This window comes from Balaenoptera physalus (genome assembly GCF_965194825.1).
Source record: "Balaenoptera physalus genome assembly, chromosome: X".
NCBI classification, from domain to species: domain Eukaryota; kingdom Metazoa; phylum Chordata; class Mammalia; order Artiodactyla; family Balaenopteridae; genus Balaenoptera; species Balaenoptera physalus.
Genome location: NC_138903.1, coordinates 7581032 through 7607290, shown reverse-complemented (window position 1 = coordinate 7607290; position 26259 = coordinate 7581032). Strand labels below are relative to the sequence as shown.

The 26259-nt window shown below is 43.9% G+C and overlaps 3 pseudogenes across 3 annotated transcripts; all 3 read right to left on the bottom strand.

Moving 5' to 3' along the window:
- Positions 1 to 658: 658 nt before the first annotated feature.
- On the bottom strand, positions 659 to 1480 carry LOC309652130 (protein SET pseudogene; annotated as a pseudogene). Its single transcript has one exon. The product of its transcript is annotated as a protein SET pseudogene (transcript).
- A 6816-nt stretch (positions 1481 to 8296) lies between these two features.
- Positions 8297 to 9118, bottom strand: LOC309652129 (protein SET pseudogene; annotated as a pseudogene). Its single transcript has one exon. The product of its transcript is annotated as a protein SET pseudogene (transcript).
- A 6816-nt stretch (positions 9119 to 15934) lies between these two features.
- LOC309652128 (protein SET pseudogene) lies at positions 15935 to 16756 on the bottom strand (annotated as a pseudogene). Its single transcript has one exon. The product of its transcript is annotated as a protein SET pseudogene (transcript).
- Between the last annotated feature and the right edge of the window lie 9503 nt (positions 16757 to 26259).

Below are 26259 nucleotides of genomic sequence, written 5' to 3'. Positions count from 1 at the left end.
GTCATCTTAAACTGCAAGGATGTCCGTTAAACATCACAATTAAACATGCCAAAGGAGAAGCCATGTTGTCAAAATGCCCACTTAACCCACCCAAACATCTCAAACCCACCCTTTGCTGACCTTCTATAACCCCATTTTTTTAAGTTTTTCTTTTCTTTTTTTAAACAAGAGAAAGTAGACAGATAGATGTTGGTAAATGCTAACTGTCCATATTCACATAGAGACACAGTGTAATCTCTGAGCCCAATATACAGAGAAAGGAGGAAAAAAGCTAGAATTCTATGCACTACTACACAGGGGCCTAGCACCCTCCAGCTTCCAGCAGAGCTAAGGGAGCAGAAGGTTTTTCTTTTTTCCCACAGAGCATGGTGGTGTTGATTCCGTAAAGTTTTTGTTGAGACAGGAAGGGATAAAAATGAATCTGGAACAGAAAGGGGTAGAGATTCTTTTCCCACTGAATTCTGCTCAAGGTATTTCCCCCCAAAATAAGTTGTGAGCCATGGTATAAAGGAGAAAAGAGACCTCAAACACAGGGCAACTGAGCACAAGAGGAGAAGGAGGAAAAAAAAAAAAAAGACTGCAACTTGCTCCCAGGGACTGGAGAAAATTAAAAAAGGAAGGTTGGAATCCATCAGTGTTCCATTAGTCATCTTCTCCTTCATCTTCCTTCATCCTTATCCCCTTCTTCATCAATATCTTCCAGTCCTTCTTCCTCTTCATCATCATCATCATCTTCTTCTCCTTCCCCTTCCTCATCATCCATGTCCGGAACCAAGTGGTACTGTAATGGATTTGGCCAAATATCATCTTTGATGACCTCTCCTAACTCATCTGCACCTGCATCAGAATGATCAGTAAACCAGGTGAAGAAGCTTTCTGGTTCCTCATGCTGTCTCTTCCTGCTGGCTTTATTCTGCGTTTGACTTGCACGTTTTGTCAGATCCTTTCCGGATTTCCATTTGATTTCAGTGGACTTTGAAGATGGATCACCACTCTCATTCAGATGAAATTCTTTGGAGAGAACTTTAGTTTCGAAGTAAGGGTTTTCATCAAAATAAAAATCTATTCTGTAACCTGATTTACTACCTTCAAATTCTGTCACTTCGACTCTTGTCAAATAATGCAGCACCTCTTCATCCTCCTCCCCAAGCAGTGCAGACACTTGTGGATGGTGAACAAATGTTGTTACCCCAAAATTTGGGATTTTGGCGATCAATTCCGACCTCTTCTGAAAAAATGGTTGGCGGAGTTTGTTATATTTCTGTTCTACTTTCAAAATCTCCTCACTGGCTTGTTCGTTAAGTCTGTCTATTTCATTTTGTACTTCATCAATATGTTCAACTGCTTCTTGCTGTTCTTCTTCTTCCTTCGGCAAGTTCGGAGAAGCAGACGTTTCCTCTGGCCTGGAGGCAGGAGTCCGTCTCAGTTTCTTCGGTTTCGTTGCTTGGGGTGGAAGTGAAAACTGGTGTTTGGGGGCCATGCTGGGAGAAAAGCCAAGAATCCACCCAAGGGAAGAAGCTCGTACCGGGAGCTCTGAGAACTCTGCACTGGGCCTTTGTTGCTGTGCACAGGCTTTCTCTAGTTGTGGTGAGCAGGGGCTACTCTTCATTGTGGAGCTCGGGTCCTAGACACACAGGCTTCAGTAGTTGTGGCACATGGGCTCAGTAGTTGTGGCTCTTGGGCTCTAGAGCGCAGGCTCAGTAGTTGTGGCACACAGTCTTAGTTGCTCCGCAGCATGTGGGATCTTCCCGGATCAGGGATGGAACCCATGTCCCCTGCATTGGCAGGTGGATCCTCAACCACTGCACCACCAGGGAAGCCCTGTGGGAGAGTTTTTAAACTACAGATTCTAGTTCATCTCTAGTGATTGGTCTGTTCAAATTATCTGTTTCTTTTTGATTCAGTGAATGCAATCCCTCCCAAAATTCCATGGTATTTTCCCCCCAAATAGAGCAAATCCTCCTAATATCTGTGGGGAACCACAAAGGACCCCAAATAGCCAAAGAAACCCTGAAAAAAGAGAACGGGCTGGAGGCATCTCCCTCCCTGACGTCACACTCTGCTGAGAAGCTACAGTCACCAAAACAGTGTGGAACTGGCTCAAAACGGGCACAGGGACCAGAGGAACAGGACAGAGAGACCAGAATTCAACCCACACGGACGGGGTCGGTGAATTTATGACACAGGGACCAAGGACACACCAAGGAGCACGACACTCCCCACGATAAATGGTGCTGGGAAAACTGGACGCCCCATAACTCATGCTGGCTACCCTGCACACAAACCTGACCAAAAACCCAGCTTTCCACGCCAAGCCCTCCCTCGCTCACACGAAGACGGACCCCCTCAACGGTCAGTCGCCCACAGGAAGCTTCTCCCCACTTTTCCTCACCGTCTCTTCACCTTTTCCTCAGGCATCACCTGGGTCCTCAGGAAACCTAGTTCCCTAGTCAGCGTGGACGCAGCCCCACTTTGTCCTGAAGCCGAAACCCCAGCGAGTCCTAAGGAGACGGAGACCGAGCTCCTCTCAGCAGAGACGCTGAGCCGGGCGTCCTACCCGAAGGCCCCCGCCCCCGCCCCCGCCCCCACGCCTGAGGAGGCTCAACTCCTCTCAGCTGCCCTCACAATCGAGTTCGCAGGGAACGAGCATGCGCTGTGGGTCAGAGAGGCGAACTCGGCGCCACCCTGTGGTCAGTGCAGGAAGTGCAGGCCGCGCCTCCCTCACAGGTCACTGGAGGCAGCGTGCCCTACTGACAGGACTGCTGAATCCATTAAACTGGACATTCAAACTAAAATGGAGTCTCTATCCCAAAAGTTTTCTAAAAGTAGTTAAGGAACAATTAATTGGAAACCATTTGGAATGAAGTGAATGTAGATGCAAACTTTACAACTGATACCAAATTCACTCAAAGTTATTCAGAGGCAAATTTTATTTTAGTTTCTAATTTATGTTTGGCTGCGTTGGGTCTTCGTTGCTGCATGTGGGCTTTCTCTAGTTGCGTCGAGCGGGGCTACTCTTCGTTGCGGTGCACGGGCTTCTCATTGCGGTGGCTTCTCTTGCGGGCGAGCACGGGCTCTAGGCGCGCAGGCTTCAGTAGTTGTGCCGCGCAGGCTTGGTTGCTCTGCGGCATGTGGGAGCTTCCCGGACCAGGGCTCGAGCCCGTGTCCCCTGCATGGGCAGGCGGACTCTTAACCACTGCGTCACCAGGGAAGTCCCCACAGACAAATTTTAAATACAAAACTATTCAAGGGGCTTCCCTGGTGGTGCAGTGGTTGAGAATCTGCCTGCTAATGCAGGGGACACGGGTTCGAGCCCTGGTCTGGGAAGATCCCACATGCCGCGGAGCAACTAGGCCCGTGAGCCACAACTACTGAGCCTGCGCCTCTGGAGCCTGTGCTACGCAACAAGAGAGGCTGCGATAGTGAGAGGCCCGCACACCGCGATGAAGACTGGCCCCCGCTTGCCACAACTAGAGAAAGCCTTCGCACAGAAACGAAGACCCAACACGGCCAAAAATAAATTAATTAATTAATCAATTAAAACAAAAAAGCTGTCTCTCAAATTTAACTTCCAGAATATATTCAGGAAAAACGCATACGCCCGTTTTGGCCAACCAAAGAAGCGGGCAATGCAAATCAACACTACAAAGAGGTATCACTTCGAATCAGAAAAAAGGACCATCCTCACAAAGGGTAAAAACCAGATATGCAGGACAAGGAGAGGAGAAAAGGGAGCCTTGTTACGCTGAAGGGGGGAATGTAAATTGCCAACGGCCACTCTGGAGAAGTGTGCTGTGTTTCCTAAAACATCTAAAAAACAGAGCTACAAAGCATAGGGCGCTTCCACTCATGGGCCTATATGTTGGAAAAACCGAAAATCCACAGAACGCAGGCACCCCGTTTACTGCTGCTATGTTGACAACAGCCTCGACTTGGGTACAGCTTAATAGTCCTTGGAAGGAAAAAATGGTGAAAGAAAATTTGGTACTTAAGGACAACGGAATATTACTCAGCCCTGAAATCAATGAAATGAGGCCAGTCGCAGCAACTCAGGGGGACTTATGTATGGTCATTGAGAGTGAAATAAGTTAGACAGCAAGAGAAACTTATCATAAGATATCACTTATAAAGGGAATCTAAAAATCGCCAACCATGAACTGAATTACAAACAGAACACCATCACACATTTACAAAACACACTTATGGCTGCTTAAGGGGAAAAGCGTGGTGCGGTGATGCATAAACCAGGAGGTTGAAATTGGCACAGATACCGTTCCATACGCCAATAATGTAATCGCCAAGACATACTCATTGTTCAAGGAACTGGACTCAGCACCCTCTATTCACAGAAAAAACATCTATCTGACTACTAGAAACTAGCAAAGTGATTGAGTTATACATATATATACATTCTTTTTTTATATTCTTTTCCGTTTATATTCTTTTCCGTTATGGTTTATCATAGTATACTGGATATAGTTCCCTGTGCTATACAGTAGGGCCTTGTTTATCCATTCCATGTTTAATAGTTTACATCTGTTAACCCCAACCTCCCATTCCATCCCTCCCCCAACCTCCTCCCCCTTGGCAGCCACAAGTCTGTTCTCTATGTCCATGAGTCTGTTTCTGTTTCATAGGTATGTTCATTTGTGTCGTATTTTAGATTCCACATAGAAGTGATATCATATGGTATTTGTCTTTCTCTTTCTGACTTATTTCACTTAGTATGATAATCTCTAGTTGCATCCATGTTGCTGCAAATGGCATTATTTTGTTCTTTTTTATGGCTGAGTACTAGTGCATTGTATACATGTACCACATCTTCTTTATCCATTCATCTGTCAGTGGACACTTAGGTTGTTTCCCTGTCTTGGCTATTGTGAATAGTGCTGCTGTGAATATAGGGGTGCATGTATCTCTTTGGATTAGAGTTTTGTCTGGGTATATGCCCAGGAGTGGGATTGCTGGATCATATGGTAATTCAATTTTGAATTTTTTAAGGAACCTCCATACTGTTCTCCAAAGTGGCTGTACCAATTTACATTCCCACCAACAGTGTAAGAGGGTTCCCTTTTCTCCACATCCTCTCCAGCATTTGTTATTTGGAGAGTTTTTCATGATGGCCATTCTGACCAGTGTGAGATGGTACCTTATTGTAGTTTTGATGTTCATTTCTCTAATAATTAGTGATTTTGAGCATCTTTTCATGTGCCTATTAGCTATTTGTATTTCTTCTTTGAAGAAATGTCTTTTTAGGTCTTCTGCCCCTGTTTTGATTGGTTCATTTATTTTTTTGTTGTTGAGTTGTATGAGCTGTTCATATATTTTGGAAATCAAGCCCTTCTCGGTTGCGTTGTTTGCAAATATTTTCTCCCGTTTTGTAGGTCGTCTTTTCGTTTTGTTAATGGTTTCCTTTGCTGTGCAAAAGCTTGTATCTTTGATTAGGTCCCATTTGTTTATTTTTGCTTTTATTCCTATTGCCTTGGGAGACTGAGCTAAGAAAACATTGGTACAATTTATGTCAGAGAATGTTTTGCCTGTGTTCTCTTCTAGGAATTTTATGGTGTCACGTCTTCTGTTTAAGTCTTGAAGCCATTTTGAGTTTATTTTTGTGTATGGTGAGAGGGTGTGTTTTCAATTCATTGATTTACATGCAACTGTCCAACTTTCCCAGCACCACTTGCTGAAGAGACTTTTTCCCTTTGTATATTCTTGCCTTTTTTGTCAAAAACTAATTGACTATAGGTGTGTGGGTTAATTTCTGCGCTCTCTGTTCTGCTCCATTGATCCATATGTCTGTTTTTGTGCCAATACCATGCTGTTTTGATTACTATAGCTTTGTAGTATTGTCTTAAGTCTGGGAGACCTATGCCTGTTGCTTTGTTCTTTTTCTTCAGGATTGCTTTGGCAATTCTGGGTGTTTTATGGTTCCATATAAATTTTAGGATTATTTGTTCTAGTTCTGTGAAAAATGTCATGGGTCATTTGATAGGGATTGCATTACATCTGTAGATTGCTTTGGGTAGTGTAGTCATTTTAACAATATAAATTCTTCCAATCCAAGAGCATGGGCTATCTTTCCATTTCTTTGAATCATCTTCAGTTTCCTTTACCGTTGTACAGCTCTCAGCATACAAGTCTTGCACCTCCTTGGTCAGATTTATTCCTAAGTATTTTATTTTTGGAGGTGCATTTTTTTTCAATATTTCTTTATTTGGCTGCGCCGGGTCTTGGCTGCCACGTGCGGGATCTTCATTGCTGCGTGCAGGATCTTTAGTTGCGGCATGTGGGATCATTAGCTGCGGCATGCGGGATCTTTATTTGCGGCATTCGCACTCTTACTTGTGGCATGTGAGACCTAGTTCCCTGACCAGGGATGGAACCCGGGCCCCCTGCATTGGGATTGTGGAGTCTTAGCCACTGGACCACCAGGGAAGTCCTGAGGGTGTGATTTTGGAAAGTATCGTTTATTTTACATTCCCTTTCTGATATTTCATTGTTGGTGTAAAGAAATGCAACCGATTTCTGTATGTTAATCTTGTATCCTGCTACGTTTCTGAATTCACTGATCAGTTCTCGTAGTTTTTGTGTGGAGTCTTTAGGGTTTTCTACATATAGAGTCATGTCATCTGCATATAATGATGATATTATCTCTTCCAATTTGGATACCTTTTATTTCTTTTTCTTGTCTGATTGCTGTGGCTAGGACTTCCAATACTATGTTGAATAGAAGAGGTGGAAGTGGGTATCCTTGTCTTATTCCAGAGTTTAGCGGGAGGGCTTTCAACTTTTCACCATTGAGTATTATATTGGCTCTGGGTTTGTCATAAATAGCTTTTATTATGTTGAGATGTATTCCCTCTATACCCACTTTGGTAAGAGTGTTTATCATGAATGGATGTTGAATTTTGTCAAGTGTTTTTTCTGCATCTATTGAGATGATCAAGTGGTTTTTGACTTTTGTTTATGTGGTGTATCACATTGATTGATTTGCATATGTTGAACCATCCTTATGAACCTGGGATGAATCCCACTTGCTTGTGGTGTATGATCTTTTTTATGTGTTGTTGGATCCAGTTTGCTATATTTGGTTGAGAATTTTTGCATCTATACTCATCAAAGATATTGGCCTGTAATTTTCTTTTTTGGTGGTGTCTTTGTCTGGTTTTGGTATCAGGGTGATGGTGGCTTCATAGAATGTCTTTGGGAGTGTTCCCTTCTCTTCAGTTTTTTGGAAGAGTTTGAGAAGGATCAGTATAAGTTCTTCTTCGTATGTTTGGTAGAATTTGCCTATGAAGCCATCTGGTCCTGGACTTTTGTTTGTGGGGGAGTTTTTTTTAAAATAAATTTATTTATTTTATTTACTTTATTTTTGGCTGCGCCGGGTCTTTGTTTTTTTTTGTGTGTGTGTGTACACATTTAGTTTTATTGTAACAAAGCAACTTGTACACTTTTAACGTTTCAAACTGAGCATCATCTTTCCTTTCCAGTGAAACAGAAAGAAAAATATAACACTAAACAGGAACGAAATTACAATAGAGAATGTCAATTGCAAATAAGATCCTACAGGTTCTGCTGATTCTCCCATCGAGTGGCAGGGCTCAAGTCATCATTAGGAGAGAATTTTATTTTAAAAGTGTCATCTTAAACTGCAAGGATGTCCGTTAAACATCACAATTAAACATGCCAAAGGAGAAGCCATGTTGTCAAAATGCCCACTTAACCCACCCAAACATCTCAAACCCACCCTTTGCTGACCTTCTATAACCCCATTTTTTTAAGTTTTTCTTTTCTTTTTTTAAACAAGAGAAAGTAGACAGATAGATGTTGGTAAATGCTAACTGTCCATATTCACATAGAGACACAGTGTAATCTCTGAGCCCAATATACAGAGAAAGGAGGAAAAAAGCTAGAATTCTATGCACTACTACACAGGGGCCTAGCACCCTCCAGCTTCCAGCAGAGCTAAGGGAGCAGAAGGTTTTTCTTTTTTCCCACAGAGCATGGTGGTGTTGATTCCGTAAAGTTTTTGTTGAGACAGGAAGGGATAAAAATGAATCTGGAACAGAAAGGGGTAGAGATTCTTTTCCCACTGAATTCTGCTCAAGGTATTTCCCCCCAAAATAAGTTGTGAGCCATGGTATAAAGGAGAAAAGAGACCTCAAACACAGGGCAACTGAGCACAAGAGGAGAAGGAGGAAAAAAAAAAAAAAGACTGCAACTTGCTCCCAGGGACTGGAGAAAATTAAAAAAGGAAGGTTGGAATCCATCAGTGTTCCATTAGTCATCTTCTCCTTCATCTTCCTTCATCCTTATCCCCTTCTTCATCAATATCTTCCAGTCCTTCTTCCTCTTCATCATCATCATCATCTTCTTCTCCTTCCCCTTCCTCATCATCCATGTCCGGAACCAAGTGGTACTGTAATGGATTTGGCCAAATATCATCTTTGATGACCTCTCCTAACTCATCTGCACCTGCATCAGAATGATCAGTAAACCAGGTGAAGAAGCTTTCTGGTTCCTCATGCTGTCTCTTCCTGCTGGCTTTATTCTGCGTTTGACTTGCACGTTTTGTCAGATCCTTTCCGGATTTCCATTTGATTTCAGTGGACTTTGAAGATGGATCACCACTCTCATTCAGATGAAATTCTTTGGAGAGAACTTTAGTTTCGAAGTAAGGGTTTTCATCAAAATAAAAATCTATTCTGTAACCTGATTTACTATCTTCAAATTCTGTCACTTCGACTCTTGTCAAATAATGCAGCACCTCTTCATCCTCCTCCCCAAGCAGTGCAGACACTTGTGGATGGTGAACAAATGTTGTTACCCCAAAATTTGGGATTTTGGCGATCAATTCCGACCTCTTCTGAAAAAATGGTTGGCGGAGTTTGTTATATTTCTGTTCTACTTTCAAAATCTCCTCACTGGCTTGTTCGTTAAGTCTGTCTATTTCATTTTGTACTTCATCAATATGTTCAACTGCTTCGTGCTGTTCTTCTTCTTCCTTCGGCAAGTTCGGAGAAGCAGACGTTTCCTCTGGCCTGGAGGCAGGAGTCCGTCTCAGTTTCTTCGGTTTCGTTGCTTGGGGTGGAAGTGAAAACTGGTGTTTGGGGGCCATGCTGGGAGAAAAGCCAAGAATCCACCCAAGGGAAGAAGCTCGTACCGGGAGCTCTGAGAACTCTGCACTGGGCCTTTGTTGCTGTGCACAGGCTTTCTCTAGTTGTGGTGAGCAGGGGCTACTCTTCATTGCGGAGCTCGGGTCCTAGACACACAGGCTTCAGTAGTTGTGGCACATGGGCTCAGTAGTTGTGGCTCTTGGGCTCTAGAGCGCAGGCTCAGTAGTTGTGGCACACAGTCTTAGTTGCTCCGCAGCATGTGGGATCTTCCCGGATCAGGGATGGAACCCATGTCCCCTGCATTGGCAGGTGGATCCTCAACCACTGCACCACCAGGGAAGCCCTGTGGGAGAGTTTTTAAACTACAGATTCTAGTTCATCTCTAGTGATTGGTCTGTTCAAATTATCTGTTTCTTTTTGATTCAGTGAATGCAATCCCTCCCAAAATTCCATGGTATTTTCCCCCCAAATAGAGCAAATCCTCCTAATATCTGTGGGGAACCACAAAGGACCCCAAATAGCCAAAGAAACCCTGAAAAAAGAGAACGGGCTGGAGGCATCTCCCTCCCTGACGTCACACTCTGCTGAGAAGCTACAGTCACCAAAACAGTGTGGAACTGGCTCAAAACGGGCACAGGGACCAGAGGAACAGGACAGAGAGACCAGAATTCAACCCACACGGACGGGGTCGGTGAATTTATGACACAGGGACCAAGGACACACCAAGGAGCACGACACTCCCCACGATAAATGGTGCTGGGAAAACTGGACGCCCCATAACTCATGCTGGCTACCCTGCACACAAACCTGACCAAAAACCCAGCTTTCCACGCCAAGCCCTCCCTCGCTCACACGAAGACGGACCCCCTCAACGGTCAGTCGCCCACAGGAAGCTTCTCCCCACTTTTCCTCACCGTCTCTTCACCTTTTCCTCAGGCATCACCTGGGTCCTCAGGAAACCTAGTTCCCTAGTCAGCGTGGACGCAGCCCCACTTTGTCCTGAAGCCGAAACCCCAGCGAGTCCTAAGGAGACGGAGACCGAGCTCCTCTCAGCAGAGACGCTGAGCCGGGCGTCCTACCCGATGGCCCCCGCCCCCGCCCCCGCCCCCGCGCCTGAGGAGGCTCAACTCCTCTCAGCTGCCCTCACAATCGAGTTCGCAGGGAACGAGCATGCGCTGTGGGTCAGAGAGGCGAACTCGGCGCCACCCTGTGGTCAGTGCAGGAAGTGCAGGCCGCGCCTCCCTCACAGGTCACTGGAGGCAGCGTGCCCTACTGACAGGACTGCTGAATCCATTAAACTGGACATTCAAACTAAAATGGAGTCTCTATCCCAAAAGTTTTCTAAAAGTAGTTAAGGAACAATTAATTGGAAACCATTTGGAATGAAGTGAATGTAGATGCAAACTTTACAACTGATACCAAATTCACTCAAAGTTATTCAGAGGCAAATTTTATTTTAGTTTCTAATTTATGTTTGGCTGCGTTGGGTCTTCGTTGCTGCATGTGGGCTTTCTCTAGTTGCGTCGAGCGGGGCTACTCTTCGTTGCGGTGCACGGGCTTCTCATTGCGGTGGCTTCTCTTGCGGGCGAGCACGGGCTCTAGGCGCGCAGGCTTCAGTAGTTGTGCCGCGCAGGCTTGGTTGCTCTGCGGCATGTGGGAGCTTCCCGGACCAGGGCTCGAGCCCGTGTCCCCTGCATGGGCAGGCGGACTCTTAACCACTGCGTCACCAGGGAAGTCCCCACAGACAAATTTTAAATACAAAACTATTCAAGGGGCTTCCCTGGTGGTGCAGTGGTTGAGAATCTGCCTGCTAATGCAGGGGACACGGGTTCGAGCCCTGGTCTGGGAAGATCCCACATGCCGCGGAGCAACTAGGCCCGTGAGCCACAACTACTGAGCCTGCGCCTCTGGAGCCTGTGCTACGCAACAAGAGAGGCCGCGATAGCGAGAGGCCCGCACACCGCGATGAAGACTGGCCCCCGCTTGCCACAACTAGAGAAAGCCTTCGCACAGAAACGAAGACCCAACACGGCCAAAAATAAATTAATTAATTAATCAATTAAAACAAAAAAGCTGTCTCTCAAATTTAACTTCCAGAATATATTCAGGAAAAACGCATACGCCCGTTTTGGCCAACCAAAGAAGCGGGCAATGCAAATCAACACTACAAAGAGGTATCACTTCGAATCAGAAAAAAGGACCATCCTCACAAAGGGTAAAAACCAGATATGCAGGACAAGGAGAGGAGAAAAGGGAGCCTTGTTACGCTGAAGGGGGGAATGTAAATTGCCAACGGCCACTCTGGAGAAGTGTGCTGTGTTTCCTAAAACATCTAAAAAACAGAGCTACAAAGCATAGGGCGCTTCCACTCATGGGCCTATATGTTGGAAAAACCAAAAATCCACAGAACGCAGGCACCCCGTTTACTGCTGCTATGTTGACAACAGCCTCGACTTGGGTACAGCTTAATAGTCCTTGGAAGGAAAAAATGGTGAAAGAAAATTTGGTACTTAAGGACAACGGAATATTACTCAGCCCTGAAATCAATGAAATGAGGCCAGTCGCAGCAACTCAGGGGGACTTATGTATGGTCATTGAGAGTGAAATAAGTTAGACAGCAAGAGAAACTTATCATAAGATATCACTTATAAAGGGAATCTAAAAATCGCCAACCATGAACTGAATTACAAACAGAACACCATCACACATTTACAAAACACACTTATGGCTGCTTAAGGGGAAAAGCGTGGTGCGGTGATGCATAAACCAGGAGGTTGAAATTGGCACAGATACCGTTCCATACGCCAATAATGTAATCGCCAAGACATACTCATTGTTCAAGGAACTGGACTCAGCACCCTCTATTCACAGAAAAAACATCTATCTGACTACTAGAAACTAGCAAAGTGATTGAGTTATACATATATATACATTCTTTTTTTATATTCTTTTCCGTTTATATTCTTTTCCGTTATGGTTTATCATAGTATACTGGATATAGTTCCCTGTGCTATACAGTAGGGCCTTGTTTATCCATTCCATGTTTAATAGTTTACATCTGTTAACCCCAACCTCCCATTCCATCCCTCCCCCAACCTCCTCCCCCTTGGCAGCCACAAGTCTGTTCTCTATGTCCATGAGTCTGTTTCTGTTTCATAGGTATGTTCATTTGTGTCATATTTTAGATTCCACATAGAAGTGATATCATATGGTATTTGTCTTTCTCTTTCTGACTTATTTCACTTAGTATGATAATCTCTAGTTGCATCCATGTTGCTGCAAATGGCATTATTTTGTTCTTTTTTATGGCTGAGTACTAGTGCATTGTATACATGTACCACATCTTCTTTATCCATTCATCTGTCAGTGGACACTTAGGTTGTTTCCCTGTCTTGGCTATTGTGAATAGTGCTGCTGTGAATATAGGGGTGCATGTATCTCTTTGGATTAGGGTTTTGTCTGGGTATATGCCCAGGAGTGGGATTGCTGGATCATATGGTAATTCAATTTTGAATTTTTTAAGGAACCTCCATACTGTTCTCCAAAGTGGCTGTACCAATTTACATTCCCACCAACAGTGTAAGAGGGTTCCCTTTTCTCCACATCCTCTCCAGCATTTGTTATTTGGAGAGTTTTTCATGATGGCCATTCTGACCAGTGTGAGATGGTACCTTATTGTAGTTTTGATGTTCATTTCTCTAATAATTAGTGATTTTGAGCATCTTTTCATGTGCCTATTAGCTATTTGTATTTCTTCTTTGAAGAAATGTCTTTTTAGGTCTTCTGCCCCTGTTTTGATTGGTTCATTTATTTTTTTGTTGTTGAGTTGTATGAGCTGTTCATATATTTTGGAAATCAAGCCCTTCTCGGTTGCGTTGTTTGCAAATATTTTCTCCCGTTTTGTAGGTCGTCTTTTCGTTTTGTTAATGGTTTCCTTTGCTGTGCAAAAGCTTGTATCTTTGATTAGGTCCCATTTGTTTATTTTTGCTTTTATTCCTATTGCCTTGGGAGACTGAGCTAAGAAAACATTGGTACAATTTATGTCAGAGAATGTTTTGCCTGTGTTCTCTTCTAGGAATTTTATGGTGTCACGTCTTCTGTTTAAGTCTTGAAGCCATTTTGAGTTTATTTTTGTGTATGGTGAGAGGGTGTGTTTTCAATTCATTGATTTACATGCAACTGTCCAACTTTCCCAGCACCACTTGCTGAAGAGACTTTTTCCCTTTGTATATTCTTGCCTTTTTTGTCAAAAACTAATTGACTATAGGTGTGTGGGTTAATTTCTGCGCTCTCTGTTCTGCTCCATTGATCCATATGTCTGTTTTTGTGCCAATACCATGCTGTTTTGATTACTATAGCTTTGTAGTATTGTCTTAAGTCTGGGAGACCTATGCCTGTTGCTTTGTTCTTTTTCTTCAGGATTGCTTTGGCAATTCTGGGTGTTTTATGGTTCCATATAAATTTTAGGATTATTTGTTCTAGTTCTGTGAAAAATGTCATGGGTCATTTGATAGGGATTGCATTACATCTGTAGATTGCTTTGGGTAGTGTAGTCATTTTAACAATATAAATTCTTCCAATCCAAGAGCATGGGCTATCTTTCCATTTCTTTGAATCATCTTCAGTTTCCTTTACCGTTGTACAGCTCTCAGCATACAAGTCTTGCACCTCCTTGGTCAGATTTATTCCTAAGTATTTTATTTTTGGAGGTGCATTTTTTTTCAATATTTCTTTATTTGGCTGCGCCGGGTCTTGGCTGCCACGTGCGGGATCTTCATTGCTGCGTGCAGGATCTTTAGTTGCGGCATGTGGGATCATTAGTTGCGGCATGCGGGATCTTTATTTGCGGCATTCGCACTCTTACTTGTGGCATGTGAGACCTAGTACCCTGACCAGGGATGGAACCCGGGCCCCCTGCATTGGGATTGTGGAGTCTTAGCCACTGGACCACCAGGGAAGTCCTGAGGGTGTGATTTTGGAAAGTATCGTTTATTTTACATTCCCTTTCTGATATTTCATTGTTGGTGTAAAGAAATGCAACCGATTTCTGTATGTTAATCTTGTATCCTGCTACGTTTCTGAATTCACTGATCAGTTCTCGTAGTTTTTGTGTGGAGTCTTTAGGGTTTTCTACATATAGAGTCATGTCATCTGCATATAATGACGATATTATCTCTTCCAATTTGGATACCTTTTATTTCTTTTTCTTGTCTGATTGCTGTGGCTAGGACTTCCAATACTATGTTGAATAGAAGAGGTGGAAGTGGGTATCCTTGTCTTATTCCAGAGTTTAGCGGGAGGACTTTCAACTTTTCACCATTGAGTATTATATTGGCTCTGGGTTTGTCATAAATAGCTTTTATTATGTTGAGATGTATTCCCTCTATACCCACTTTGGTAAGAGTGTTTATCATGAATGGATGTTGAATTTTGTCAAGTGTTTTTTCTGCATCTATTGAGATGATCAAGTGGTTTTTGACTTTTGTTTATGTGGTGTATCACATTGATTGATTTGCATATGTTGAACCATCCTTATGAACCTGGGATGAATCCCACTTGGTTGTGGTGTATGATCTTTTTTATGTGTTGTTGGATCCAGTTTGCTATATTTGGTTGAGAATTTTTGCATCTATACTCATCAAAGATATTGGCCTGTAATTTTCTTTTTTGGTGGTGTCTTTGTCTGGTTTTGGTATCAGGGTGATGGTGGCTTCATAGAATGTCTTTGGGAGTGTTCCCTTCTCTTCAGTTTTTTGGAAGAGTTTGAGAAGGATCAGTATAAGTTCTTCTTCGTATGTTTGGTAGAATTTGCCTATGAAGCCATCTGGTCCTGGACTTTTGTTTGTGGGGGAGTTTTTTTTAAAATAAATTTATTTATTTTATTTACTTTATTTTTGGCTGCGCCGGGTCTTTGTTTTTTTTTGTGTGTGTGTGTACACATTTAGTTTTATTGTAACAAAGCAACTTGTACACTTTTAACGTTTCAAACTGAGCATCATCTTTCCTTTCCAGTGAAACAGAAAGAAAAATATAACACTAAACAGGAACGAAATTACAATAGAGAATGTCAATTGCAAATAAGATCCTACAGGTTCTGCTGATTCTCCCATCGAGTGGCAGGGCTCAAGTCATCATTAGGAGAGAATTTTATTTTAAAAGTGTCATCTTAAACTGCAAGGATGTCCGTTAAACATCACAATTAAACATGCCAAAGGAGAAGCCATGTTGTCAAAATGCCCACTTAACCCACCCAAACATCTCAAACCCACCCTTTGCTGACCTTCTATAACCCCATTTTTTTAAGTTTTTCTTTTCTTTTTTTAAACAAGAGAAAGTAGACAGATAGATGTTGGTAAATGCTAACTGTCCATATTCACATAGAGACACAGTGTAATCTCTGAGCCCAATATACAGAGAAAGGAGGAAAAAAGCTAGAATTCTATGCACTACTACACAGGGGCCTAGCACCCTCCAGCTTCCAGCAGAGCTAAGGGAGCAGAAGGTTTTTCTTTTTTCCCACAGAGCATGGTGGTGTTGATTCCGTAAAGTTTTTGTTGAGACAGGAAGGGATAAAAATGAATCTGGAACAGAAAGGGGTAGAGATTCTTTTCCCACTGAATTCTGCTCAAGGTATTTCCCCCCAAAATAAGTTGTGAGCCATGGTATAAAGGAGAAAAGAGACCTCAAACACAGGGCAACTGAGCACAAGAGGAGAAGGAGGAAAAAAAAAAAAAAGACTGCAACTTGCTCCCAGGGACTGGAGAAAATTAAAAAAGGAAGGTTGGAATCCATCAGTGTTCCATTAGTCATCTTCTCCTTCATCTTCCTTCATCCTTATCCCCTTCTTCATCAATATCTTCCAGTCCTTCTTCCTCTTCATCATCATCATCATCTTCTTCTCCTTCCCCTTCCTCATCATCCATGTCCGGAACCAAGTGGTACTGTAATGGATTTGGCCAAATATCATCTTTGATGACCTCTCCTAACTCATCTGCACCTGCATCAGAATGATCAGTAAACCAGGTGAAGAAGCTTTCTGGTTCCTCATGCTGTCTCTTCCTGCTGGCTTTATTCTGCGTTTGACTTGCACGTTTTGTCAGATCCTTTCCGGATTTCCATTTGATTTCAGTGGACTTTGAAGATGGATCACCACTCTCATTCAGATGAAATTCTTTGGAGAGAACTTTAGTTTCGAAGTAAGGGTTTTCATCAAAATAAAAATCTATTCTGTAACCTGATTTACTACCTTCAAATTCTGTCACTTCGACTCTTGTCAAATAATGCAGCACCTCTTCATCCTCCTCCCCAAGCAGTGCAGACACTTGTGGATGGTGAACAAATGTTGTTACCCCAAAATTTGGGATTTTGGCGATCAATTCCGACCTCTTCTGAAAAAATGGTTGGCGGAGTTTGTTATATTTCTGTTCTACTTTCAAAATCTCCTCACTGGCTTGTTCGTTAAGTCTGTCTATTTCATTTTGTACTTCATCAATATGTTCAACTGCTTCTTGCTGTTCTTCTTCTTCCTTCGGCAAGTTCGGAGAAGCAGACGTTTCCTCTGGCCTGGAGGCAGGAGTCCGTCTCAGTTTCTTCGGTTTCGTTGCTTGGGGTGGAAGTGAAAACTGGTGTTTGGGGGCCATGCTGGGAGAAAAGCCAAGAATCCACCCAAGGGAAGAAGCTCGTACCGGGAGCTCTGAGAACTCTGCACTGGGCCTTTGTTGCTGTGCACAGGCTTTCTCTAGTTGTGGTGAGCAGGGGCTACTCTTCATTGCGGAGCTCGGGTCCTAGACACACAGGCTTCAGTAGTTGTGGCACATGGGCTCAGTAGTTGTGGCTCTTGGGCTCTAGAGCGCAGGCTCAGTAGTTGTGGCACACAGTCTTAGTTGCTCCGCAGCATGTGGGATCTTCCCGGATCAGGGATGGAACCCATGTCCCCTGCATTGGCAGGTGGATCCTCAACCACTGCACCACCAGGGAAGCCCTGTGGGAGAGTTTTTAAACTACAGATTCTAGTTCATCTCTAGTGATTGGTCTGTTCAAATTATCTGTTTCTTTTTGATTCAGTGAATGCAATCCCTCCCAAAATTCCATGGTATTTTCCCCCCAAATAGAGCAAATCCTCCTAATATCTGTGGGGAACCACAAAGGACCCCAAATAGCCAAAGAAACCCTGAAAAAAGAGAACGGGCTGGAGGCATCTCCCTCCCTGACGTCACACTCTGCTGAGAAGCTACAGTCACCAAAACAGTGTGGAACTGGCTCAAAACGGGCACAGGGACCAGAGGAACAGGACAGAGAGACCAGAATTCAACCCACACGGACGGGGTCGGTGAATTTATGACACAGGGACCAAGGACACACCAAGGAGCACGACACTCCCCACGATAAATGGTGCTGGGAAAACTGGACGCCCCATAACTCATGCTGGCTACCCTGCACACAAACCTGACCAAAAACCCAGCTTTCCACGCCAAGCCCTCCCTCACTCACACGAAGACGGACCCCCTCAACGGTCAGTCGCCCACAGGAAGCTTCTCCCCACTTTTCCTCACCGTCTCTTCACCTTTTCCTCAGGCATCACCTGGGTCCTCAGGAAACCTAGTTCCCTAGTCAGCGTGGACGCAGCCCCACTTTGTCCTGAAGCCGAAACCCCAGCGAGTCCTAAGGAGACGGAGACCGAGCTCCTCTCAGCAGAGACGCTGAGCCGGGCGTCCTACCCGATGGCCCCCGCCCCCGCCCCCGCCCCCGCGCCTGAGGAGGCTCAACTCCTCTCAGCTGCCCTCACAATCGAGTTCGCAGGGAACGAGCATGCGCTGTGGGTCAGAGAGGCGAACTCGGCGCCACCCTGTGGTCAGTGCAGGAAGTGCAGGCCGCGCCTCCCTCACAGGTCACTGGAGGCAGCGTGCCCTACTGACAGGACTGCTGAATCCATTAAACTGGACATTCAAACTAAAATGGAGTCTCTATCCCAAAAGTTTTCTAAAAGTAGTTAAGGAACAATTAATTGGAAACCATTTGGAATGAAGTGAATGTAGATGCAAACTTTACAACTGATACCAAATTCACTCAAAGTTATTCAGAGGCAAATTTTATTTTAGTTTCTAATTTATGTTTGGCTGCGTTGGGTCTTCGTTGCTGCATGTGGGCTTTCTCTAGTTGCGTCGAGCGGGGCTACTCTTCGTTGCGGTGCACGGGCTTCTCATTGCGGTGGCTTCTCTTGCGGGCGAGCACGGGCTCTAGGCGCGCAGGCTTCAGTAGTTGTGCCGCGCAGGCTTGGTTGCTCTGCGGCATGTGGGAGCTTCCCGGACCAGGGCTCGAGCCCGTGTCCCCTGCATGGGCAGGCGGACTCTTAACCACTGCGTCACCAGGGAAGTCCCCACAGACAAATTTTAAATACAAAACTATTCAAGGGGCTTCCCTGGTGGTGCAGTGGTTGAGAATCTGCCTGCTAATGCAGGGGACACGGGTTCGAGCCCTGGTCTGGGAAGATCCCACATGCCGCGGAGCAACTAGGCCCGTGAGCCACAACTACTGAGCCTGCGCCTCTGGAGCCTGTGCTACGCAACAAGAGAGGCCGCGATAGCGAGAGGCCCGCACACCGCGATGAAGACTGGCCCCCGCTTGCCACAACTAGAGAAAGCCTTCGCACAGAAACGAAGACCCAACACGGCCAAAAATAAATTAATTAATTAATCAATTAAAACAAAAAAGCTGTCTCTCAAATTTAACTTCCAGAATATATTCAGGAAAAACGCATACGCCCGTTTTGGCCAACCAAAGAAGCGGGCAATGCAAATCAACACTACAAAGAGGTATCACTTCGAATCAGAAAAAAGGACCATCCTCACAAAGGGTAAAAACCAGATATGCAGGACAAGGAGAGGAGAAAAGGGAGCCTTGTTACGCTGAAGGGGGGAATGTAAATTGCCAACGGCCACTCTGGAGAAGTGTGCTGTGTTTCCTAAAACATCTAAAAAACAGAGCTACAAAGCATAGGGCGCTTCCACTCATGGGCCTATATGTTGGAAAAACCAAAAATCCACAGAACGCAGGCACCCCGTTTACTGCTGCTATGTTGACAACAGCCTCGACTTGGGTACAGCTTAATAGTCCTTGGAAGGAAAAAATGGTGAAAGAAAATTTGGTACTTAAGGACAACGGAATATTACTCAGCCCTGAAATCAATGAAATGAGGCCAGTCGCAGCAACTCAGGGGGACTTATGTATGGTCATTGAGAGTGAAATAAGTTAGACAGCAAGAGAAACTTATCATAAGATATCACTTATAAAGGGAATCTAAAAATCGCCAACCATGAACTGAATTACAAACAGAACACCATCACACATTTACAAAACACACTTATGGCTGCTTAAGGGGAAAAGCGTGGTGCGGTGATGCATAAACCAGGAGGTTGAAATTGGCACAGATACCGTTCCATACGCCAATAATGTAATCGCCAAGACATACTCATTGTTCAAGGAACTGGACTCAGCACCCTCTATTCACAGAAAAAACATCTATCTGACTACTAGAAACTAGCAAAGTGATTGAGTTATACATATATATACATTCTTTTTTTATATTCTTTTCCGTTTATATTCTTTTCCGTTATGGTTTATCATAGTATACTGGATATAGTTCCCTGTGCTATACAGTAGGGCCTTGTTTATCCATTCCATGTTTAATAGTTTACATCTGTTAACCCCAACCTCCCATTCCATCCCTCCCCCAACCTCCTCCCCCTTGGCAGCCACAAGTCTGTTCTCTATGTCCATGAGTCTGTTTCTGTTTCATAGGTATGTTCATTTGTGTCATATTTTAGATTCCACATAGAAGTGATATCATATGGTATTTGTCTTTCTCTTTCTGACTTATTTCACTTAGTATGATAATCTCTAGTTGCATCCATGTTGCTGCAAATGGCATTATTTTGTTCTTTTTTATGGCTGAGTACTAGTGCATTGTATACATGTACCACATCTTCTTTATCCATTCATCTGTCAGTGGACACTTAGGTTGTTTCCCTGTCTTGGCTATTGTGAATAGTGCTGCTGTGAATATAGGGGTGCATGTATCTCTTTGGATTAGGGTTTTGTCTGGGTATATGCCCAGGAGTGGGATTGCTGGATCATATGGTAATTCAATTTTGAATTTTTTAAGGAACCTCCATACTGTTCTCCAAAGTGGCTGTACCAATTTACATTCCCACCAACAGTGTAAGAGGGTTCCCTTTTCTCCACATCCTCTCCAGCATTTGTTATTTGGAGAGTTTTTCATGATGGCCATTCTGACCAGTGTGAGATGGTACCTTATTGTAGTTTTGATGTTCATTTCTCTAATAATTAGTGATTTTGAGCATCTTTTCATGTGCCTATTAGCTATTTGTATTTCTTCTTTGAAGAAATGTCTTTTTAGGTCTTCTGCCCCTGTTTTGATTGGTTCATTTATTTTTTTGTTGTTGAGTTGTATGAGCTGTTCATATATTTTGGAAATCAAGCCCTTCTCGGTTGCGTTGTTTGCAAATATTTTCTCCCGTTTTGTAGGTCGTCTTTTCGTTTTGTTAATGGTTTCCTTTGCTGTGCAAAAGCTTGTATCTTTGATTAGGTCCCATTTGTTTATTTTTGCTTTTATTCCTATTGCCTTGGGAGACTGAGCTAAGAAAACATTGGTACAATTTATGTCAGAGAATGTTTTGCCTGTGTTCTCTTCTAGGAATTTTATGGTGTCACGTCTTCTGTTTAAGTCTTGAAGCCATTTTGAGTTTATTTTTGTGTATGGTGAGAGGGTGTGTTTTCAATTCATTGATTTACATGCAACTGTCCAACTTTCCCAGCACCACTTGCTGAAGAGACTTTTTCCCTTTGTATATTCTTGCCTTTTTTGTCAAAAACTAATTGACTATAGGTGTGTGGGTTAATTTCTGCGCTCTCTGTTCTGCTCCATTGATCCATATGTCTGTTTTTGTGCCAATACCATGCTGTTTTGATTACTATAGCTTTGTAGTATTGTCTTAAGTCTGGGAGACCTATGCCTGTTGCTTTGTTCTTTTTCTTCAGGATTGCTTTGGCAATTCTGGGTGTTTTATGGTTCCATATAAATTTTAGGATTATTTGTTCTAGTTCTGTGAAAAATGTCATGGGTCATTTGATAGGGATTGCATTACATCTGTAGATTGCTTTGGGTAGTGTAGTCATTTTAACAATATAAATTCTTCCAATCCAAGAGCATGGGCTATCTTTCCATTTCTTTGAATCATCTTCAGTTTCCTTTACCGTTGTACAGCTCTCAGCATACAAGTCTTGCACCTCCTTGGTCAGATTTATTCCTAAGTATTTTATTTTTGGAGGTGCATTTTTTTTCAATATTTCTTTATTTGGCTGCGCCGGGTCTTGGCTGCCACGTGCGGGACCTTCATTGCTGCGTGCAGGATCTTTAGTTGCGGCATGTGGGATCATTAGTTGCGGCATGCGGGATCTTTATTTGCGGCATTCGCACTCTTACTTGTGGCATGTGAGACCTAGTTCCCTGACCAGGGATGGAACCCGGGCCCCCTGCATTGGGATTGTGGAGTCTTAGCCACTGGACCACCAGGGAAGTCCTGAGGGTGTGATTTTGGAAAGTATCGTTTATTTTACATTCCCTTTCTGATATTTCATTGTTGGTGTAAAGAAATGCAACCGATTTCTGTATGTTAATCTTGTATCCTGCTACGTTTCTGAATTCACTGATCAGTTCTCGTAGTTTTTGTGTGGAGTCTTTAGGGTTTTCTACATATAGAGTCATGTCATCTGCATATAATGACGATATTATCTCTTCCAATTTGGATACCTTTTATTTCTTTTTCTTGTCTGATTGCTGTGGCTAGGACTTCCAATACTATGTTGAATAGAAGAGGTGGAAGTGGGTATCCTTGTCTTATTCCAGAGTTTAGCGGGAGGGCTTTCAACTTTTCACCATTGAGTATTATATTGGCTCTGGGTTTGTCATAAATAGCTTTTATTATGTTGAGATGTATTCCCTCTATACCCACTTTGGTAAGAGTGTTTATCATGAATGGATGTTGAATTTTGTCAAGTGTTTTTTCTGCATCTATTGAGATGATCAAGTGGTTTTTGACTTTTGTTTATGTGGTGTATCACATTGATTGATTTGCATATGTTGAACCATCCTTATGAACCTGGGATGAATCCCACTTGCTTGTGGTGTATGATCTTTTTTATGTGTTGTTGGATCCAGTTTGCTATATTTGGTTGAGAATTTTTGCATCTATACTCATCAAAGATATTGGCCTTTAATTTTCTTTTTTGGTGGTGTCTTTGTCTGGTTTTGGTATCAGGGTGATGGTGGCTTCATAGAATGTCTTTGGGAGTGTTCCCTTCTCTTCAGTTTTTTGGAAGAGTTTGAGAAGGATCAGTATAAGTTCTTCTTCGTATGTTTGGTAGAATTTGCCTATGAAGCCATCTGGTCCTGGACTTTTGTTTGTGGGGGAGTTTTTTTTAAAATAAATTTATTTATTTTATTTACTTTATTTTTGGCTGCGCCGGGTCTTTGTTTTTTTTTGTGTGTGTGTGTACACATTTAGTTTTATTGTAACAAAGCAACTTGTACACTTTTAACGTTTCAAACTGAGCATCATCTTTCCTTTCCAGTGAAACAGAAAGAAAAATATAACACTAAACAGGAACGAAATTACAATAGAGAATGTCAATTGCAAATAAGATCCTACAGGTTCTGCTGATTCTCCCATCGAGTGGCAGGGCTCAAGTCATCATTAGGAGAGAATTTTATTTTAAAAGTGTCATCTTAAACTGCAAGGATGTCCGTTAAACATCACAATTAAACATGCCAAAGGAGAAGCCATGTTGTCAAAATGCCCACTTAACCCACCCAAACATCTCAAACCCACCCTTTGCTGACCTTCTATAACCCCATTTTTTTAAGTTTTTCTTTTCTTTTTTTAAACAAGAGAAAGTAGACAGATAGATGTTGGTAAATGCTAACTGTCCATATTCACATAGAGACACAGTGTAATCTCTGAGCCCAATATACAGAGAAAGGAGGAAAAAAGCTAGAATTCTATGCACTACTACACAGGGGCCTAGCACCCTCCAGCTTCCAGCAGAGCTAAGGGAGCAGAAGGTTTTTCTTTTTTCCCACAGAGCATGGTGGTGTTGATTCCGTAAAGTTTTTGTTGAGACAGGAAGGGATAAAAATGAATCTGGAACAGAAAGGGGTAGAGATTCTTTTCCCACTGAATTCTGCTCAAGGTATTTCCCCCCAAAATAAGTTGTGAGCCATGGTATAAAGGAGAAAAGAGACCTCAAACACAGGGCAACTGAGCACAAGAGGAGAAGGAGGAAAAAAAAAAAAAAGACTGCAACTTGCTCCCAGGGACTGGAGAAAATTAAAAAAGGAAGGTTGGAATCCATCAGTGTTCCATTAGTCATCTTCTCCTTCATCTTCCTTCATCCTTATCCCCTTCTTCATCAATATCTTCCAGTCCTTCTTCCTCTTCATCATCATCATCATCTTCTTCTCCTTCCCCTTCCTCATCATCCATGTCCGGAACCAAGTGGTACTGTAATGGATTTGGCCAAATATCATCTTTGATGACCTCTCCTAACTCATCTGCACCTGCATCAGAATGATCAGTAAACCAGGTGAAGAAGCTTTCTGGTTCCTCATGCTGTCTCTTCCTGCTGGCTTTATTCTGCGTTTGACTTGCACGTTTTGTCAGATCCTTTCCGGATTTCCATTTGATTTCAGTGGACTTTGAAGATGGATCACCACTCTCATTCAGATGAAATTCTTTGGAGAGAACTTTAGTTTCGAAGTAAGGGTTTTCATCAAAATAAAAATCTATTCTGTAACCTGATTTACTACCTTCAAATTCTGTCACTTCGACTCTTGTCAAATAATGCAGCACCTCTTCATCCTCCTCCCCAAGCAGTGCAGACACTTGTGGATGGTGAACAAATGTTGTTACCCCAAAATTTGGGATTTTGGCGATCAATTCCGACCTCTTCTGAAAAAATGGTTGGCGGAGTTTGTTATATTTCTGTTCTACTTTCAAAATCTCCTCACTGGCTTGTTTGTTAAGTCTGTCTATTTCATTTTGTACTTCATCAATATGTTCAACTGCTTCTTGCTGTTCTTCTTCTTCCTTCGGCAAGTTCGGAGAAGCAGACGTTTCCTCTGGCCTGGAGGCAGGAGTCCGTCTCAGTTTCTTCGGTTTCGTTGCTTGGGGTGGAAGTGAAAACTGGTGTTTGGGGGCCATGCTGGGAGAAAAGCCAAGAATCCACCCAAGGGAAGAAGCTCGTACCGGGAGCTCTGAGAACTCTGCACTGGGCCTTTGTTGCTGTGCACAGGCTTTCTCTAGTTGTGGTGAGCAGGGGCTACTCTTCATTGTGGAGCTCGGGTCCTAGACACACAGGCTTCAGTAGTTGTGGCACATGGGCTCAGTAGTTGTGGCTCTTGGGCTCTAGAGCGCAGGCTCAGTAGTTGTGGCACACAGTCTTAGTTGCTCCGCAGCATGTGGGATCTTCCCGGATCAGGGATGGAACCCATGTCCCCTGCATTGGCAGGTGGATCCTCAACCACTGCACCACCAGGGAAGCCCTGTGGGAGAGTTTTTAAACTACAGATTCTAGTTCATCTCTAGTGATTGGTCTGTTCAAATTATCTGTTTCTTTTTGATTCAGTGAATGCAATCCCTCCCAAAATTCCATGGTATTTTCCCCCCAAATAGAGCAAATCCTCCTAATATCTGTGGGGAACCACAAAGGACCCCAAATAGCCAAAGAAACCCTGAAAAAAGAGAACGGGCTGGAGGCATCTCCCTCCCTGACGTCACACTCTGCTGAGAAGCTACAGTCACCAAAACAGTGTGGAACTGGCTCAAAACGGGCACAGGGACCAGAGGAACAGGACAGAGAGACCAGAATTCAACCCACACGGACGGGGTCGGTGAATTTATGACACAGGGACCAAGGACACACCAAGGAGCACGACACTCCCCACGATAAATGGTGCTGGGAAAACTGGACGCCCCATAACTCATGCTGGCTACCCTGCACACAAACCTGACCAAAAACCCAGCTTTCCACGCCAAGCCCTCCCTCGCTCACACGAAGACGGACCCCCTCAACGGTCAGTCGCCCACAGGAAGCTTCTCCCCACTTTTCCTCACCGTCTCTTCACCTTTTCCTCAGGCATCACCTGGGTCCTCAGGAAACCTAGTTCCCTAGTCAGCGTGGACGCAGCCCCACTTTGTCCTGAAGCCGAAACCCCAGCGAGTCCTAAGGAGACGGAGACCGAGCTCCTCTCAGCAGAGACGCTGAGCCGGGCGTCCTACCCGAAGGCCCCCGCCCCCGCCCCCGCCCCCACGCCTGAGGAGGCTCAACTCCTCTCAGCTGCCCTCACAATCGAGTTCGCAGGGAACGAGCATGCGCTGTGGGTCAGAGAGGCGAACTCGGCGCCACCCTGTGGTCAGTGCAGGAAGTGCAGGCCGCGCCTCCCTCACAGGTCACTGGAGGCAGCGTGCCCTACTGACAGGACTGCTGAATCCATTAAACTGGACATTCAAACTAAAATGGAGTCTCTATCCCAAAAGTTTTCTAAAAGTAGTTAAGGAACAATTAATTGGAAACCATTTGGAATGAAGTGAATGTAGATGCAAACTTTACAACTGATACCAAATTCACTCAAAGTTATTCAGAGGCAAATTTTATTTTAGTTTCTAATTTATGTTTGGCTGCGTTGGGTCTTCGTTGCTGCATGTGGGCTTTCTCTAGTTGCGTCGAGCGGGGCTACTCTTCGTTGCGGTGCACGGGCTTCTCATTGCGGTGGCTTCTCTTGCGGGCGAGCACGGGCTCTAGGCGCGCAGGCTTCAGTAGTTGTGCCGCGCAGGCTTGGTTGCTCTGCGGCATGTGGGAGCTTCCCGGACCAGGGCTCGAGCCCGTGTCCCCTGCATGGGCAGGCGGACTCTTAACCACTGCGTCACCAGGGAAGTCCCCACAGACAAATTTTAAATACAAAACTATTCAAGGGGCTTCCCTGGTGGTGCAGTGGTTGAGAATCTGCCTGCTAATGCAGGGGACACGGGTTCGAGCCCTGGTCTGGGAAGATCCCACATGCCGCGGA